This window comes from Urocitellus parryii, chromosome 1 (assembly GCF_045843805.1).
Source record: "Urocitellus parryii isolate mUroPar1 chromosome 1, mUroPar1.hap1, whole genome shotgun sequence".
Lineage (NCBI taxonomy): Eukaryota > Metazoa > Chordata > Mammalia > Rodentia > Sciuridae > Urocitellus > Urocitellus parryii.
In genome coordinates this window covers 168,066,069-168,086,115 of record NC_135531.1, presented here as the reverse complement: position 1 = coordinate 168,086,115, position 20,047 = coordinate 168,066,069, and the positions used below count along the sequence as shown (strand labels likewise).

Sequence of the window (20,047 nt, the reverse complement as noted above, 5' to 3'; positions counted from 1 at the left end):
ACCTTGACATTGTAAAAGCTATCTATGCTAAGCCTCAGGCTAGCATCATTCTGAATGGACAAAAGTTAAAGGCATTCCCTCTAAAATCTGGAACAAGACAGGGATGCCCTCTATCACCACTTCTATTCAATATAGTTCTCGAAACACTGGCCAGAGCAATTAGACAGACAAAGGAAATTAAAGGCATAACAATAGGAAAAGAAGAACTTAAATTATCACTATTTGCAGATGACATGATTCTATACCTAGAAGACCCAAAACATCTACAAAGAAACTACTAGAACTAATAAATGAATTCAGCAAAGTGGCAGGATATAAAATCAACACGCACAAATCAAAGGCATTTCTGTATATCAGCGACAAAACTTCTGAAACGGAAATGAGGAAAAACACTCCATTCACAATATCCTCAAAAAAAATAAAATACTTGGGAATCAACCTAACAAAAGAGGTGAAAGATTTATACAATGAAAACTACAGAACCCTAAAGAGAGAAGTAGAAGAAGACCTTAGAAGATGGAAAAATATACCCTGTTCATGGATAGGCCGAACTAACATTATCAAAATGGCGATATTACCAAAAGTTCTCTATAGGTTTAATGCAATGCCAATCAAAATCCCAAAGGCATTTCTTGAAGAAATAGATAAAAGAATCATGAAATTCATATGGAAAAATAAAAGACCCAGAATAGCAAAAGCAATTCTAAGCAGGAAGTATGAATCAGGCGGTATAGCGATACCAGATTTCAAACTATATTACAGAGCAATAGTGACCAAAACAGCATGGTACTGGTACCAAAACAGGCGGGTGGACCAACGGTATAGAATAGAGGACACAGAGACTAATCCACAAAGTTACAACTATCTTATATTTGATAAAGGGGCTAAAAGCATGCAATGGAGGAAGGATAGCATCTTCAACAAATGGTGTTGGGAAAACTGGAAATCCATATGCAACAAAATGAAACTGAATCCCTTTCTCTCGCCATGCACAAAAGTTAACTCAAAATGGATCAAGGAGCTTGATATCAAATCAGAGACTCTTTGCCTGATAGAAGAAAAAGTTGGCTATGATTTACATATTGTGGGGTAGGGCTCCAAATTCCTTAATAGGATACCCATAGCACAAGAGTTAATAACAAGAATCAACAAATGGGACTTACTTAAACTAAAAAGTTTTTTCTCAGCAAGAGAAACAATAAGAGAGGTAAATAGGGAGCCTACATCCTGGGAACAAATTTTTACTCCTCACACTTCAGATAGAGCCCTAATATCCAGAGTATACAAAGAACTCAAAAAATTAGACAATAAGATAGCAAATAACCCAATCAACAAATGGGCCAAGGACCTGAACAGACACTTCTCAGAGGAGGATATACAATCAATCAACAAGTACATGAAAAAATGCTCACCATCTCTAGCAGTCAGAGAAATGCAAATCAAAACCACCCTAAGATACCATCTCACTCCAGTAAGATTGGCAGCCACTATGAAGTCAAACAACAACAAGTGCTGGCGAGGATGTGGAGAAAAGGGTACTCTTGTACATTGCTGGTGGGACTGTAAATTGGTGCGGCCAATTTGGAAAGCAGTTTGGAGATTCCTGTGAAAGCTGGGAATGGAACCACCATTTGACTCTGCTATTGCCCTTCTCGGACTATTCCCTGAAGACCTTAAAAGAGCATGCTACAGGGATGCTGCCACATCGATGTTCATAGCAACACAATTCACAATAGCTAGACTGTGGAACCAACCCAGATGCCCTTCAATAGATGAATGGATAAAAAAAATGTGGCATCTATACACAATGGAGTACTATGCAGCAATAAAAAATGACAAAATCATAGAATTTGCAGGGAAATGGATGGCACTAGAGCAGATTATGCTTAGTGAAGCTAGTCAATCCCTAAAAAAAAAATACCAAATGTCTTCTTTGATATAATGAGAGCAACTATGAACAGAGCAGGGAGGAAGAGCAGGAAGAAAAGATTAACATTAAACAGAGACATGAGATGGGAGGGAAAGGGAGAGAAAAGGGAAATTGCATGGAAATGAAGGGAGACCCTCATTGCTATACAATATTACATATAAGAGGTTGTGAGGGGAATGGGAAAATTAACAAGGAGAGAAATGAATTACAATAGATGGGGTAGAGAGAGAAGATGGGAGGGGAGGGGAGGGGGGATAGTAGGGGATAGGAAAAGTAGCAGAATACAACAATTACTAATTGGGCATTATGTAAAATTGTGGATGTGTAACCGACGTGATTCTGCAATCTGCATTTGGGGTAAAATTGGGAGTTCATAACCCACTTCAATCTAATGTATGAAATATGATATGTCATGAGCTTTGTAATGTTGTGAACAACCAATAAAAAAATAATAAAAAAAAGAACTATGTAATGTTTTGAACAACCAATTAAAAAAAAAACTTCATGTTAAAAAAAAAAAAATAAGCCAAGGACAAACGGAATCCCACACCAGGCCATCTGGAAGGGCACACCTGCGGCCACACTCTCAGCTCCACTAACTTAAGAGGAGGGGTCCCAAGTGCTGCTATTACTGACTGGCAGCCATGCCGCTGAGATTCCCAGCCCCTCAGCTCCATCTCACCCAGAGGCATGGAGTTGCCCCTGGGCACTAGCACAGCACCTTCCCAGATAAGTGTCCCCACAGGTGCTCTCCAGGCCCCTTCTCCAAGCAATTCATCCATGGATGGTTCCTCGGAAGGGTGGGATCACCGGTTTCCAGCCAGGGAGCCCAGCGGAGTCATTATAGGTTAAAGCCACTGAGCCTGGCTGGGGGTCAGGTGGCTCTCAGTGTGAACCCATCTCCCGACATGCTCTCTGCTCCTGGATTTTGTACCCCTCCAGGGTTAAACGAAAGCCAGGACTTAGAATAAGGCTAGTCTATGAAAGGGACCATCCGTTCACCTGGAACAGTCACCGGAGGGACGCTGCTGAGCAAGGAACAGGGTGGGCTGAGGCTCTCTGGTCACTCCCACCCCCCGAGGGAGCTCATGGTTCAGGACATGGGAAGAAGGCTTGGGGAAAGAGAGGAGTCAACTTTGACTATCCCCAACACGACAACTCCCAGGTCTGTCTGTCACCGGAGACTGGGGGGAGCCTTTAACAGACGCCTGCCCAGCCGTGGTCTTGCACTCCGGGGTGCGGAGCTGGGAAGTCACATCCTCGGGCTCTGAGGCACCTGCTGCTGCGGCACTGCTCTTAGTGACATCCGGCTGCACTGACCTTGTAAGATCGCCAACAGCACCATGTCTGGTGAGATTGGCCAGGAACCTCCCCAGGAGACCAAGGTCATCGGTCCCCTCGAATGAAGATCATCTGCCCGGCTCCTTCTAGGCCCTTGGCTGCTCAGCCCTCCTGGGAGCACTCTGCTGTGAGAACAGCCAAGGAGAGGGGCCACAACCCCCAGTCCTCCCTTCCAGAAGATGCACCTGAAAGGCCACTCCCGGCTCATGAGGACAGCCTGGGCAGAGGCTGTTCTCCCTGCATGCCCAGATGTCCATTGGAAATGCGACCACAGTTGTGGGCACAGGGGTGCTGAGAAAGGCTGCTCACTGTCTCTCTTTGACACCTAGGATGTAGTTGCAAACTGGTGCTTGTGGGACAGGGCAGATGACAAGTCCCCTGCCATTGTGGAGCAGAGCTCCTAGAGCTGGCAGCTGGTCCCACCCAGACCTGGCAGGGTGAGCCACACTAGAACCCTGAGCCACTGTGTTGTCTGCCTCACTTGGTGGCTCAGGTGACTGGGAACAGCTCCAGCAAGTCCTCCACATGGATCAGGCACCCCAATCTGAGCTCCCCGTGTCCCAATGCTCCAAAACCCAAAACCTCCTCAGCACCATCACCACCCAACCATGGAAACCCCACCCGGGACCTGCAAGCCTGTGGCGACAAGGTGATCTGAATGCCTACACAGACTTTGAGGCTATGTGTATGTGCACACAGGAAACACAGATGGATGTCACATTTGTACTTGAGACTCAAGTGTGAATTTGAGATATCTCATGATGTATATCCTCCCCAGCCTGCCTCCACAGAATACCACTGGCCTGAGGATGTGGACGAGGGCACTGCACTCAGCAGCCAGATGCAAGTGCTGCTCACTTAAGCTTCCCCAGACCCCTTCTCCCAGCCCAGGAGCCTGGCCACTGCCCCCTTCACATCCTTGTTCCTCAGGGTATAGATGAGGGGGTTGGCTCTGGGTGTGACCACCGTGTAGAAGAGTGTGAGGAACTTGCCCTGGTCCTGTGAGTAGCTGTTGGCCGGCTGCAGGTACATGTAGATGATGGTCCCGTAGAATAGAGAGACCACCAGCAGGTGGGAGGAGCAGGTGCTGAAGGCCTTCCTGCGCCCCGCGGTCGATCTGATCCTCAGCACTGCGGCTGCGATCGTGCCGTACGAGACGAGGATCAGGGACAGGGGCACCAGCAGAAGTGCCACCCCCAGGGCAAAGGCACAGGCTTCCACCAGCATGGTGTCTTCACAGGACATGGCGATGAGAGCCGGCATCTCACAGAGAAAGAGGTCCACCCTGCGGCGCCCACAGCGCGAGAGCCGCATGGTCTGAGGACACATGACGAAGGCATTCAGAAAGCCGCAGCCCCAGGCCACAGCGACCAGCTGCAGGCAGAGGCGGGGGTGCATGAGCACCATGTAGTGCAGGGGCCGGCAGACGGCCACATGGCGGTCGTAGGACATGACGGCCAGGAGGACGCACTCGGTGGAGCCCAGCACCATGTAGACGTAGAGCTGGGCCACGCAGCCGTGGTAGCTGATGGTCTTGTCTGGGCCCCAGAGGTTCCACAGCAGCTGGGGCACAATGCTGGTGGTGAAGCAGAGGTCCAGGAAGGACAGGTTCCCAAGGAAGAAGTACATGGGCGTGTGGAGCCTGGCATCCGCGAGGGACAAGAGGACAATGGCAGCATTGCCCACCAGTGCCAGGACATAGAAGACCAAGACAGAGGCAAACAGGACCCTCTCCAGTCGAGGCCGGTCAGAGAAGCCCACCAGTATGAACGCCTGGAGGGAGCTGTCGTTGCCGCTCCCCATGGCCACCCCACTGTGTGCAGAAACATCGAGGGCACTGGTAAGAGAACACAGCATGGCCCCCTGCCCGCTGCACCCGGCTGTGCACTCAAGAGAGTTCACCTCTGAGTGTACACCTACAGATGCCCATTATGTTCAGGGCAGTGTGCCCGACTCCCAGGCGGGGCATGGATCTGCCCTGGAGCCTGCCGCCTTGGGGAACAGTACAGGCATGTGATGACCAAGGCGGGTCAGAAGCTCAGCCAGAAGAGTTGTCGAGGTCTGGGTGTTGGCCAGTGGCTCCCAACAGGTGGGGAGAGCCCTGCAGCTGCGCCTATGTTAATGGAGGCCATGACCTGAGAGCCGGGCTCTGGCTGTGTTCACAGAAGGAATGTGACCTGTGGCCCACTGAGCAGGATGCTCCCACAAGAGCCAGCAGGATGTGCCGAGGTACAGAGGTCAAACTCAGGGGCGACGCTCAGGGACCTCGCGAATGCAGACACGAGGCCACCTTGAATGGCAGGCCATTGTATCAAAACAGGACCCAATAATTCTTGAGGTGACAGGTGTGATTCTGCCTCTGCAATACATGACCTACAACCCAGCTTGGCATCCTGTGTGTTGGCTTTCCTCATGCAAGATGGAAAGAGGACAGGGCTTTTAGGTTCCCATCCATACCTCCCATGTCTACATGCCTGGTGACAGTGGGCTTATACCTTGGCCACCTACAGCCTCCAGGGCTACAGTTGTCTAAGATAAGGGCTGTGAAGGGGGACCTGCCTAATAGTGCCAATAGCTACTGAGGAAGGCCTCCCCTGAGACAGTAGTAGCAAGTGACACCAGGCAACACAGGACAGTGGACATGGGAGTACAGAAGCATTTTGAAGGACCCCTGTGTGCCTGTGGCTGCTGCCCTACCTGTCGGCCCTCATGGTGGAGTCTGCAAACTCTGCCTGGCTGAAGCTGTGGTGGGGATCCCTAAGTTTGAATCCAACAGTTCAGACACCAGATCCCCAGCCAAGCCACACAAAGGGATAGGAAAGGGGCAGGGAACCCTCAGAAGTGGCCAGACAAGTGCTAAAGAACCGGGAGACTTTCACAGGCACACTTTGCAAGCATCAAGTGTGAAGAGCAGCTGAGCTTCGGTATCCACAGACTCATTGCTAAATTGCACCCCATGGAGAGACCCAAGGACTGGCGATGACAAACTACACAAATTATTTAGCAATGGCTGTCACTTAGACTGCCACTCCTGAGCCAAAATTGCAAGGTGACCTCAGGTCTTTTAAAAACATTTTTCCTCCATGCTTTATTACATCAGCGTGAGGTGGCCACCATGCATAGTCCTCTGACTCGCATCCTGCCCAGGTGTTTAGTTGACAGTCATGAAATTGCAAAGGAGCTATGAAAATGTCAAATTCCTTTATTAGTTTCATTGGCATGAAATAATAAATGTGAACTCATTATGGAAACTTCGGCCTAATGTTCTGAAATTGGGTTGGTGAATGGGACTTGATTCTCTGACCTAAGGTTATGCTCCAACCACACCAACTCATGGAGGACAGACCAGGGCTTTCTAGGCTTTAATGGATAGAAATTAACAACAAAGAGTAGGGGAACTATTTATATTTCAGATATACTGCACATTCTTATTTAGGAATTTTTAGACCCCTTTTCCCCCATGCAGGGACCAGCCACTGTGAGACAAAGGCATTGATCTGAAATGTGGGTCCAGGCCACACCACCTACTGAGCTAAGGTGAGACTCTCTCTGGCCATTCCTGTCTCTATGCACTCCCTCCTTCCAATAGCAGCCAAGCCCAGGGCTCAGGTCCCCTTCTCTGCACTCCCTCCTGTCCTGTGCCAGCCAAGCTCAGGGCCCAGGTCCCCTGCTCTGCACTCCCTCCTGTCCTGTGCCAGCCAAGCTCAGGGCTCAGGTCCCCTTCTCTGCACTCCCTCCTGTCCTGTGCCAGCCAAGCTCAGGGCCCAGGTCCCCTGCTCTGCACTCTAACCTGTCCTGTGACAGCCAAGCCCAGGGCTCAGGTCCCCTCTCTGCACTCCCTCCTGTCCTATGCCAGCCAAGCTTAGGGCTCAGGTCCCCTGCTCTGCACTCTAACCTGTCCTGTGACAGCCAAGCCCAGGGCTCAGGTCCCCTCTCTGCACTCCCTCCTGTCCTATGCCAGCCAAGCTTAGGGCTCAGGTCCCCTGCTCTGCACTCTAACCTGTCCTGTGACAGCCAAGCCCAGGGCTCAGGTCCCCTCTCTGCACTCCCTCCTGTTCTATGCCAGCAAAGCTAAGGGCTCAGGTCCCCTCTCTTCACTCCCCCCTGTCCTATGGCAGCCAAGTCCAGTTCTCAGGTCCCCTGCTCTGCACTCCCTCCTGTCCTGTGATAGTCAAGCCCAGGGCTCAGATCCCCTGCTCTGTACTCCCTCTTGTCCTGTGCCAGACAAGCTCAGGGCCCAGGTCCCCTCTCTGCACTACCTCCTTCCTATAGCAGCCAAGCCCAGGGCTCAGGTCCCCTGCTTTGCACTCCCTCCTGTCCTGTGCCAGACAAGCTCAGGGCCCAAGTCCCCTGCTCTGCACTCCCTCCTTCCTATAGGAGCCAAACCCAGGGCTCAGGTCCCCTGCTCTGCACTACCTCCTGTCCTGTGCCAGCCAAGCTCAGGGCCCAAGTCCCCTGCTCTGCACTCCCTCCTGTCCTGTACCAGCCAAGCCCAGGGCCCAGGTCCCCTCTCTGCACTCTCTCGGGTCCTATGGCAGCCAAGCCCAGGGCTCAGGTCCCCTGTTCTGCACTTTCTCCTTTCCCATCCTTTTCGTGCTATAGGGCTGTGGCTGCTGTCATTTGTCACCTTTCCCTCACCAACCTGCACTTACATGCCTACAAAGAGCTCCCTTAGTCTCAGCCATCTCTAGAGGAAAGCCTGTGATTCTTTTCACAATCACAGAGAAGCTCTCTCTATGCTGATACAGAAGAACAGAGCTTTCTGTTCAACCTGGCTCCTCTCCTACACAAGAGTGTGGTTTTATGTGTGCCTCTAGTCTCCAGGGGCACCCTGGGTTGGCCAGCAGGGACAAGGCAAACAAGTAGAACAGAATCATCTTTATATGCCTATGATTCATTGTAGAAATCAGTGTGTTCTATCTTTTTTGAATCAGATGCAGTATCTTTCTCAAAAATGGAGTTCCAAATTAGAAGTCGGGGTTGGGAAGCTCCCTACTCTGATGCACACTAACCAATATAAGCCCTAATAGAAGCCATCACAAAGATGATTTCAGTAGAGAGTCAGACCTGAGCCTCATTTCCACACACACAAAAAAAATTCAAAGTCCTCACCCTTCTTATTCCGGGAAAGTTGAGGACCTGAGGTTCTGAAGCCCTTCTTCCCTCAATTCCAGAGATCAGGGGAGACTTCTCCAGAATGAGCAGCCAATTCTGGGTCTTCCAAAGGCAACTTCAGTGACAACTCTGATAGAAAATCAAACAGAAAAATGACATCTGACCTGAAGAAGAGTTGGTGGAGCTCTCAGCAGCAGAAGGAGGAGGAGAAATCACTTCCTGAGGCAGGAGTGGCCAGAGTCTCACCTTAGCTCAGCAGGTGGTGTGGCCTGGACCCACATTTCAGATCAAAATGCCTTTGTCTCACAGTGGCAGGTCCCTGCATGGGGGAAAAGGGGCCTCCATGAGGAAGTAGCCTGAGGTGGGGAAGCAGGCTGAGTCCCAGGCATAGCCAGGGACACCGTGGCACTGGCTCACCTAGGGGCAGGAAAGGTGGCTTTCATCTCCTGTAGCTTGGGAAATGAGGCATCTGGGGACCTGAGGAGGCTGGTGTCAGCTTGTTTACAGAGCCAAGCCCGGGGGACCCCAGGGACTATGGTGTTCTCAAGGACCCCCAGGGAGGAAGCACTAAGCTCCCAAATATAAAAAATTAGCATAAGCCTCACAAATGTAAAAGGAAGCATGCATAGAACTCACAGGCTGAAAACCAAGACCCAGATGGAAAGAACCCCCCAAGATTTCAATCCGCAGAGGCCTCCGGCCTTGGTAGATTCAAGACAACCCAAGTGCCAGCTGTCCCCCACACAGGCTCAACACCATTCTTACCCCAAACCACACCCCTTCCAATTTGTAGCTACAGACAAGATTATTCTACATTTTTTTAAGGAAAGGAAAATAAACTAGAAAGGCCAATAGTGAGTAACTCTGAAAAGATAAGGAACACAGAGGAGGGAAGCAGCCTACCTGACTCCAAGAGTGGTACAGAGTCACAGGACTGGAGCAGGGAGGGGAGCAACCCACAAAGACTGCCAGGGCCTGGAGCGAGCTCCCCACGTGGGCTGGAGGACAAACACTGGCACTGAGGACACCCAGGGCCTCAACATAGGTCTCCTGTATGACCAAACATTCTGGACCATGAACTTGGATGCAAATGGACCACACAGCTCAAGGAATTGAATGTGTTGTGGGCTTCAATGTAAACTGTAAAGCTATGTAATTTTAAAAGAAGAAGGTGAGGAAACCTTCAGGACCCAGGAAGAGGCAAAAAATTCTTAGACTTGACTCTCAGCAACCCACAAAAGGAAAGGTTATTGATTGGGCTTAACCCAAATCAAAACTCGCCTAGGAAAAGATACCACTAAGAGGCTTAAAAGGCAAGCTATAGAATGGAAAAACATTTTCAAACTATAACAGAGGTCTGGTGTCTAGAATATATGAAGCTCTCTCAAAAATATTCAGTTTAATCCAATTAGAAAATGATCAAAAGTCAGGAGGAGGTGTCTCACCACAGAAGATACGTCATGTGTTGGGGATACTAGTCATTAGGCAAATGCAAATTCAGATGCAAATGAAACATCGGCACAAACCTATCAGAAAGCTCCAAAGAAAAATACAGAAAATAACAAAGGCTCACAAAGGGGTAAACAAACTGGATGATGGATAGTCTTAAGAAAGGGAGAGAATGACGCCCTTAAACTGATACATGGATTTGGCTCTTGCTAGGCACCATGGCACAGGCCTGCAATCCCTGCTACTTGGGAGGCTGAGGCAGGAGGATTGCAAGTAGTCCTGCCTCAGCAACTAGGCAGACCCTGTCTCAAAATAAAAAGTAAAAAAGGCTGGACTGTAGCTCCATGGTGGAGTACTTTCCCAGAATATGTGAGGCTCTGGGTTCCATTCCCAGCACAAAAAAAAAAAAAAAAAAAAAAAAAAACTAGAAAGAGAAAAGTATGTGAATGGGGCAGAGGCTATACTGGACTTGAATTATTGCTCTTAAAACCTGACTGAAATGTCCAAGCGAATCCAAAACAAAATTAAATGGAAAGCCTACAGTAAGCTAGTGCTGCCTCCATGTTTGGGCCCTGCCTTTCCCTCTGGCTGTCTTGGCTTCAGCCCAGATGTCACCTGCTCCATGAGTCTTGCCCTGGGCACCCTCAATGTGGTTCCCAGTACCCCTCTGTGCTGTCATTATGGTTTCAGGGCTCCCACCAGAATGGGAAACTGCCTTCTACGCCTCCTGGTTTCCCTCACCAGCTGTGAGTCCCTTCCAACCAGAATGCAAGCTCAGTGGAGCGAAGACCCCATCTGCAGCCCCCAGCCCACAGCACTCTCATCAGCTTGCAACCTCCCACAGGGTGGGAGACAGACCAGAGATGGATGGAAGACAGAGGAGAGACAGGGATGATAGACAATGGCAGGTGATACAGAGATCAGAGCTCGAGGATAGACACAGGGTGCATGGATGGGTGGATGGATGGATCACTGATGACAGATGATTAGATGCCGCAGCCCGGCTGGCTGGGCAAAATAGCCAGGGGGGGTGACGAACAACTTGTGTACATTGATACAGCTGGAGTGGGAGCCGTTTATTGTAGGACAGGAGGGGTATATATACATTCCACACAGCTTATCTTAATTAACATAAACTAGATACAGCAGTCAACCTATAAGGAATCTCCACACTTAATGGCTCACTGGCGTTACTTCACAAACCACTCCCTCTGGCAAAATGCCAGGCGCCATCTTGGCTTGTTTACAGATCCTAACAGATAGACAGGCCACAGATGATACCATACAAGATGATGGATCTGGATAGATGGATGACAGATGATGTAGACACAGGAGCTGGAGGGTAGCTACAGGATGGATGGAGGGTTAGATAAGCAGACAACACATGATGGACAGGGGAGGGGGACACATGATAGATGACGGAGCTGGATAGAGAGAAGACAGATGACATACATATCAGATAGCTGACAGATGACACAAGATGGACAGAGATGGCGAGACAGCTGGCTGAGTGGAAGAATGACTAGCACTCCTCATGGGGACAGAGGCTTGGGTGGAATTCTGTAAAGCACATGGACCGGCTGCTCCTCACTCACACTTATGTGGATTGTATGTAGCATAACTTTCCATGTGGGGATCTGGAGGGGTTGGCCAGACCCTGTGTGGGGACACCTGTAAGGTTGGCTGGTCTATGTGTGGGGACACTGGGAGGGACTCACTGTTGCCTGTGTGGTGACACCTGCAGGGATCTCTACATAGCTGAACCTGACCCAGCCCCATGCTGAGTAGTGGGGCAGAAAGGCGTCTCATGAGTCAAACCCATGTCACCTTTCAGGAAATGGGGCAAGTCGGGAGATCAGGAATGTGCCTCCATGTGCACTGAGGCCCAGTGGTGACACTGTGACAGTGCTCTCCGTGCTGGGCTTGCACTGGTTCACCAGGAGCCCCCATGACAAGTACAGCCCTCACTGTCAACAAGGTGTTCACAGACCAAGCCAGGCAGTGTCTGCTCTCCCAGGGACTCTGAAGGGTGTCAGCCACACTGGGAGCCCAGGAGTGAGTGTGGTGGCCAGTGTGAGGGAAGCACAGCTCCAGCTAAGGCCCGGGGCGCAGCCTGCTTCACCAGAGGCCCAGCTGCCCCAGAGACTGTGGCTGGCCTATAGGCCAGGGCTGCCCCAGAGGTCACGGCTGCCCTGGAGGCTATGGCTTCACCAGAGGCCGTGGCTGCTCCAGAGTCCATGGCTGTCCCAGAGGCTGAGGCTGCTCCAGAGTCCATGGCTGCCCTGGAGTCTGTGGCTTTAACAAAGGCCGTGGCTTCACCAGAGTCCAGAGATGCCCTGGAGGCTGTGGCTTCCCCAGAGGCTGAGGCTGCTCCAGAGGCTGAGTCTGCTCCAGAAGCCGTGGCTGCCCCAGAGGCCGTGGCTTCACCAGAGGCAATGGCTGCCCTTGGACTAGAATGCCCATGGTGACAGGCAGAGATGCTGGGTTCTCACTGGAGCCACGAGCTGCTTCGCCAGTCATGAATAATGACACCTGTCCTCAGTCACCTTACCCTGGACACGCCCAGCTCATCTCATCCAGAAGCCATGCCGGGCCCAGGAAGTACTAGGGTGGGAGCCTCTGGGGACTTGGAGTGGCTCCCTATGCTGGACACAGCTCCCTCTGCTGCTCTGGTAGGGAGCCACACAAGGACAGGAGGTGGCCTCAGACTGTTCAGCCCCTGGGGTGAGAGCTTTGCTGTGTGAAGAGACTTCCTTCACTTTCAGCCATGCACCCCGGGGGAGGACTATTCTCAGAATAATGAGTGAGACATGACTCCCCCTGGATGCACCTTCCTGCAAACTTGGCCCTTGAACTAATTATCTGCTTGCCCGTGGCTCAGACGCCAGAGGAGCCACACACTAACACTCAGGAGGCTCAGTGGAACAAAAAATGCTCTCTCTTGGCTAAATTCTAGAGTCACCACCACAGGATCCCAGACCCTCTGAAGAGTCACACATCTCCTGAGCAAGGGCTCTGTGTCTAGGGCGGGCTGTCACTCTGCTCAACTCCTGCTTCTCCCCCTCCAGGTAGGGGGCTCAGGGACAGGCTGGGCATGAGAGCAGGCCCCCTCCTTTCTCCTGGTGGCTCCACACCACTGCAAGACTCTCACCCAGGACGGGCAGCCTAGGCGGGCAAGGGGACGGAAAAGCAATCCTAGGCCGAATCTTCCCTCTCAGCACAGCAGCTTGCAGACCCAAGAAAAAATCAGGACTGAAGGAGGCAAGCATCTATGGAAGCTGCTGACAGAGGAAAAGACAGTAGCCTAGACTCCTGATAGCAGGACAGAAGGGCAAAGAGCCCACGTGGACCCCGTGCAAGCCCAGAGCAGTGGACCAGTGTCACACAGCAGGAGGCAGGCAGGATGCTCAATCTGATTCCAACCAAGTGTGGAATGTCGGGTGGCAAAGAAGGCGCATGAAACGTGGAAGAAATGTCACCTGCAAGTGAGCTGTGGAGGAGCCGGCAACCCCCTACAGGAGGCCACCTGGGCAAGAGCTGAGGGACTCCCACTGCCACTGTGGAGGAGAGAAGGTGCTCTAGTGAGAAGGGCTCCAACGTGCAGGAAGGCAGGAGAAACTTCCAGACAGGGGACAGACATGCTACCCACCTGGCCTGCTGCCTACACGTGGCCTAGGTGTGTCAGTCATCACAGAGCAGCACAGCAACATGCGACATTTTATAGTGATGATGAACATTAGGACAGCTTCCGGGAAGCTTGCCCAGCATCTACTCCAGCAGTGGTGGGAGGCAGGACGGCTCTGTGACAGAAGGACACGCAGAGCTTTTGGGCAACAAAGGGCAGGACTGGGCAGTCTGACCAGGAGAGGGGCTGTGTTGGGTGTGATGGGAGCAGCCTCCCTTGGTGCACAGAGAGGGAAAGAGGACCCGGCTGGAACTATGGCCCCTGTGTGTGCTCAGAGCCAACAGCAAAAGGAGGTTGGTGTCACAGGAAACAGAGAGAGAGGCCACATCAGAGGTGGGTTGGGTGCCACGAGTGGGTGCCCACAGGGTCCCGGTGCCCTCTAAAGAGATGCAGGGCAGACTGAGCACAGCCTGGCGTGAGGAAGGGACCCACGCTGCTCCACAGCAGGATCTCCTGGGAGGGATAAAAGGCCAACACCATGGCAGCAGGGGTCCAGAGAGGGTTGGCCCTTCCTGTTTTTCAAGAACCTTCCTTCTGCTGGTCACCAAAGCTGGTGGCCAACTTGACCCAGTGGTTGCCCACAGTGTCATGGCCCAAGGAAAATTCCTTATAAAATCACATTTGTCTTTTTCTGCCTGGCTTATCTCACTTAAAATGATGGTCCTGGGCTTGTCCATTGCCGCTGGAGGAAGGATTGGCCTCTTGCTGGGAAAGGAGCTTGCCACTGTGCACAGCCCTCAGCCTCCCAACCTCCTGCTGATGGACACAGTGGCCGTCAAGCTTGGGTGCAGCTTCAGAAGCTCCCCTGGCTGATGTCCTCCTGGGCTGTGGTCCCCTAACTGACTGCTGATCACACAGCCACTGTGTCTTAAGTTTGGGAGGAAACTCCATGCCGCTCTCCATAACACCTGTGCTAACTTCCCTGCCCACCACTGAGCAGAGGGCACCTGTCCTCCACACTCTGGCCACCTTAAGGGTTGCTTTTGTAATAGGCACTCGGACAGAGAGGGAAGAGACATGTGCTGATCCTCACATACAGAATGTAAAAGAGCTGACCTTGGAGGAGAGGGCAGGATGGCGGCCACAGTGCTGCCAGCCATGGGGGGACACTGGAAGACAGTGGACAGGAGTCATGGATGACAGCCGTGGCAGAGGGAAGGCTGAGAGATCTGCACTGGGCTGTTTAGTCATGACAGAGGAGTGGACACTAAGCACCCTCCGCACCAGGAAGAGGTCAGCAGGTGGAACTCGCATCTCCATCAGCCAGACTTCCCCACTCCACCCGCTCCCTGCTCCTCAGAGCCCCACGCAACACCTGAGCAGTACCAACGAATGTGTCCGTCAACCAGAAACTAACAGAAATATAGGATTTATTTACCCAAATTTGACCATGCTAAAGTTTGGTTTAGCTTGGTTTGGATACTGTAAGGGAGAATTCCTGTCAGGAGCGGAGGTGTACCTGCCCAGCTGAACGGCCAGGGCTTCCGTGCGGCAGGGGAGCACGAGAACTGGGACCAGGCACTGACCTTGCCCTGCCCACACTGGGTGCTCTGTGCTGCTGTGGTTTCCCTGGATTGCTGTGGGGTCATTATGTATTAAAGGAAAGTTGTGTGGAGAGTAAAGAAGTCACTTCAGCAGGCCTCCTCCTGCCAGGCCACCCGCAGCACACTGAGTCTGCACACCCTGAGGGAGGCATGCCATCTGCTTTCCAGGGCAGGAAAGCAGAGCCCCAGGCTGGGGCTCCCTGTCCCACACCCTAGGGTCCCTGTGTCAGGCTGGCCCCACTGGATCCAGATGTGGACTCTGGGCATCAGCACTGCGCTCCTCAGCCACACAGAGGTCCCACCATGCACAGCACCACCCCAGCCAGCCCAAAACCTACTGCCCCTGTTGTGGGCAGATTAGAACTCATACCCACCTGCTGCGACCAGCACTCTCTGGATGCCTGCACACGGCTGATGGACTGCTGTCCACTGATTCTCCAGCCTGTGTCACCAGGGAGTGAGCACACAGCCCCAAGATTCTGTTTCCTCTTCTTCTAACACCACATGTGACCTTGGCCCCTCCAGCTGGTGATGCGCTTCCTAACTTTCTTGATGCACGGTGCCCACTCCTAGCGGCTGCACCTTGGTGAGGACATGCTGATCTAGAACCTGCACTTCTGAACAGAGGGCAGAGGACTGAGATCAGGGCACACGTGCAAAATGGCACAGAGGTATGTGAGCAGATCCACAGCCAGTCCTGAGAGGGAAAGGACAGTCCCAAGGGAAGAGCTCACCAGAGGGACTGGGGACAGCTCTGAGGGCAGCTCTGAGCATGTGCAGGGGAGTGTCCCCCTGTTGAGAGCCACAGCCAAGTCGGGATGGCGCCTAGTATTTTGCCAGAAGGAGTGGTTGGGAGGTGCCGCCAGTGAGCCATTGGGATGATGGTGATTAAGTTAAGGTGTGTATAATTATTGGGATGGTGACTGATTGCTGTAACTGGATGATGCTGGATTGGGGTAAGCTGTGTATTCAGTTGTGTATGTGGACCTCTGCTGTCCGGCAGTGGGGCGGCTCCTGCTGCCTCGGGTGCCCACTACTTTTGAGTTCTCACAGAGTTCCCGTTGAGTTCCCGTTGATTCTCGCGGGATTTCCGGAGAGTTCTGGAGAGTTTCCATGGGGTTCGGGCAATAAAGTAGTTCCTGGTTGAACCTACAAGTGGCTCGTGACCTCCCGGTTATTTTGTGCCCAGCCAGACTACGGCATCCCCCAGGGGAGAGAAGGCAGAGGAAAGTCTGGAGAGAAGACAGGAGCGACAGGTCTGGCCCCCCACCCCCAAGAGAGTCCTCGAACCAGGCAGGAGGAGGGCATGGAGACAGCTGAAGAACACATAGCCCCAGGCCCTGCACAGAGGGCAGTGCCAAGCAGCCCCAGGAGGTGACAGCCCACAGAGGACGAGCACAGGATGTCACCAGAGGCACACGGGTCATACACAGAGAACCAAGCCCAGGCAGGAAACGAGAGCAGACAGAGGGAAGTGACTGGTCCATGCAGGGGAGCCTTAGGACAGCGCCTGGAAGCCTCTCCTCATGAGTGCAGCAGAGCAGTTGGAGGAGCAGGAGGCTCAGAGTGCAGAGAGAAGGAAGGGACATCAAGGACACTGGTCCTGCAGGGGCAGGAGGCTCAGAGTGCAGAGAGAAGGAAGGGACATCAAGGACACTGGTCCTGCAGGGGCAGGAGGCTCAGAGTGCAGAGAGAAGGAAGGGACATCAAGGACACTGGTCCTGCAGGGGCAGGAGGCTCAGAGTGCAGAGAGAAGGAAGGGACATCAAGGACACTGGTCCTGCAGGGGCAGGAGGCTCAGAGTGCAGAGAGAAGGAAGGGACATCAAGGACACTGGTCCTGCAGGGGCAGGAGGCTCAGAGTGCAGAGAGAAGGAAGGGACATCAAGGACACTGGTCCTGCAGGGGCAGGAGGCTCAGAGTGCAGAGAGAAGGAAGAGGCGTCAAGGACGCTGGTCCTACAGGGGCCCCCAGGTCACAAGGCCCCAGGAACCAGACAATAGCGAAGTAGAAAGTGAGCTTGCTGTAACTAGGGAGACCCCACACACCACCAGCCACACCTCCGGGCACAGTAACTTCTGGACGTGGAGGCTTACTACTGACCACTGCCCAGCGGCTAGTGAGGAAAGGACACAGTCTTCTCAGAGGCTCTGAAGAGATGACATTCTTCTCCTCCCACAACGTAGCTGTACCTAGACATGAATACCAGGTGAAGACAGCACAGACACCAAATCAGGCCCTGCAGCACCACTGACACAGCACCTCAGCCACTGCTAGAAGCCAAGCGCAGCAGGCCCACAGCATGGACACTGAGGTCAGGCAGGCTGGCCACCAGGACACAGCGTGCTCCAGTGCACGAAGGCCAGCCAAGTTGGTGTTTGAAGAGAAGAGGAAGCAGAAGAAATTATATGAGGTTTTCTAATTTGATGCATTTGACAAAATTCAACTTTCTTTTAATGAAAAAAATCACAAAAGTAGGAATAGAAACTATGTCAACTTAATAACACACACACATAAAACCCACAGCAAACCTGAAATGATAGAATAAACAGTGCCCTGAAACTTAATGACCAGCCAGCTGGGCAAAAACTTGTCTCAAAACCCAGCAAAGGCTTCAAATACACATTCTCCAAAGAAAAGGTGCAATGGCCATACTGTGAGGACCAGACGCACACGTCACAACCAGGAAAGGACAGGGGACGCAGGTGAGGTTCAGCTCCACACCTGTCAGGCAGCCAATCCACCCTGGGTCCAGCTTGTGGAGGATGTGCAGACCCAGTACCCGCGTCCACTGCGGTGGAAATGCAGCGACATGGGAGCTTGCCAGACAGCCTCTTCCCCAGATTCCTCAGGTCCCCTGACTCCCAGTTCAACATTGTCCTTGTTGACTGCACCCCAAAGTCTGAAGCAGGTCAGAGAACACCCCACACCACACATTGAGCAGGTCTGTTCACAGCAGCAAAACCTCCCGGCGACCTCTGGGTTAGCAGCAGGTAACACACCAGCAAATTCGTACATGTACTATGTGGCCTGAAGAGGTAGGACCTCGCAACCTGCACTGCAGTATGCACTTCAGGGCATTGTGTAAGGAAAATGAGCTAATCGTGAAACTAAAAATATGGCATGATCACGTTAGCTGATGCAGTCAGAGTGGTCAGAATCACATGCAAGCAATGAAGCTGGGGGCTGCCCTGGGAGTCGGGAGGGTTGCACCACATGATGGTGTGCCTGAAACCACAGGGCACACACTAGGAACAGGTAAGGCAGCAAACTTTATCTATATTTAACATAATGAAACAGTGGGGCAAAAAGGAAAGGGAGAGAGGCTTGCTGTCAATGAGCTGCAGCTGTCTCCTCCCAGTGAAGGACATAGCACCAGGCAGCTGCAGGGTAGCTGGTCATCAGCCCTCCTCCTGAGCCAGGGCCCTCCCTGACTGCTAGGGAACGACACAGCAGGCACTGTCCCCCGAGAGCCTTTCCTGGAAGAGATGTGAATGCCAAGTGCTGAAGCCCCTTCCCCTCTGGACAGCAGCAAGGCTTTGGAATGGACTGAGAGAGAAACTTAGTCATAGAAAAAAGAGTAGGAATAACAAGTGCACAGTTGAGGCCATGGGGTTCAGCATGGACCTCCACGTGAAGTCTGCCTTAGATACAGCAGGTCTCCCTCCTGCAGTGTCACCAGCAAAGGCAGAGATTGACAGAGCAGACCCACACAGGGAGGGCTTCTCCAAAAACTAACGGGACCATCCACCACCATGGTGAAGGCCTCAGAGTGTTGCCATGGAGACACTGAAATGAAAACGCCCTGCACATCTCACCTCTCTTGTCTGCAGCCAGTGGAGAGCCAGAGCCATGGGAGGAGAAAGCGTGAGCTCCCCAGAAGCACCATCCTGCTGGGCTTCTCAGGTACCAAGCTGGAGTGCCCCCTCTGCACAGAGATGTTGGTCTCCTGCATCCTGAAGCTCATAGGCAACAGCCCCACCATCTCTCTCTCCCTGCTGGAGCCCAGACTCCAGATCCCCACGTACCTCCTCCTGGACAAGCTCTCTGGGCTGGATATCTGTGTCACCTGCACCATCGTGCCACAGATGCTAGCCCACCTATGGGGGACAAGAAGACGATAACCTCCTGGGGCTACATCATGCAGTCCTACCTCTTGCATTGGACAAGCTGCAAGAAAGTGCCCTGCTGACAGTGATGGACTTTGACCTGTACATGGCAATCTGCCAGCCCCTCCACTACCCACTCAATCTGCCAACTCTGTGCTCCAAGCCACACTCAGCCTCCAGCTTCCCTTCTGTGGGCACCACACCCTAGACCACTTCTTCTGTGAGGTGCCGGCCCTGATCAAGCTGGCCTGTATGACACCAGGGCAAACGACCTGACCCTGACCTTGGGAGCCGTCCCTTTCGGCATAGTGGCTCCACTGCTTGTGCTTATCTTCTGCACCTGCATTGCTAGGGCCCAGGGCAGCACAAGGCACTGGACACCTACAGCGCCCTCCTGCTCGTCGTCCTCATACACTTTGGGCCAGGCATCCTCATATACCTACAGCCACCTGCCAACAGCACTCAGGCCAAGTTTATGTCCCTTTTCTACTGTGTGGTCCCCCACTGCCCAACCCCCTGCTCTACACCCTGAGAACAAGGATGTGATGGCAGTCTGGAGGGGGTTGCATCCCAGGGCTGGCTCAGGTCCTAAGGAGTGGTGGTCTCTGCCTGTCTCCTGGAACAATGGCTCAAACACACCAAGGAACTGACCAGGTGAGTCTCTGTGAACACAGAGGAAGGGTTCCCTTCCCCCTCATCAACCACCCAGTGACGAAAGGACTCTTTATACTCAAAAATCTCTAAGCACCATTGTGCCCACCTTGGCGCTTCACCAACGAGTCTGTCCATAGCCAGAAGGACCAGCATCATCTACACCCCTATGGAGTGGAAAGTGCCACCTTGGAACCCTTTCCCACAACCACTCCCCTTGCCCA

At 52.5% G+C, this 20,047-nt stretch overlaps 1 protein-coding gene and 1 pseudogene across 1 annotated transcript in view; one reads left to right on the top strand and one right to left on the bottom strand.

The window, feature by feature from the left end:
* Positions 1-20,047, top strand: part of LOC144257394 (obscurin-like) — a 247,939-nt gene that overhangs the window by 35,743 nt on the left and 192,149 nt on the right. The window lies entirely within an intron of this gene.
* Positions 4,130-5,074, bottom strand: LOC144254666 (putative olfactory receptor 2W6 pseudogene; annotated as a pseudogene).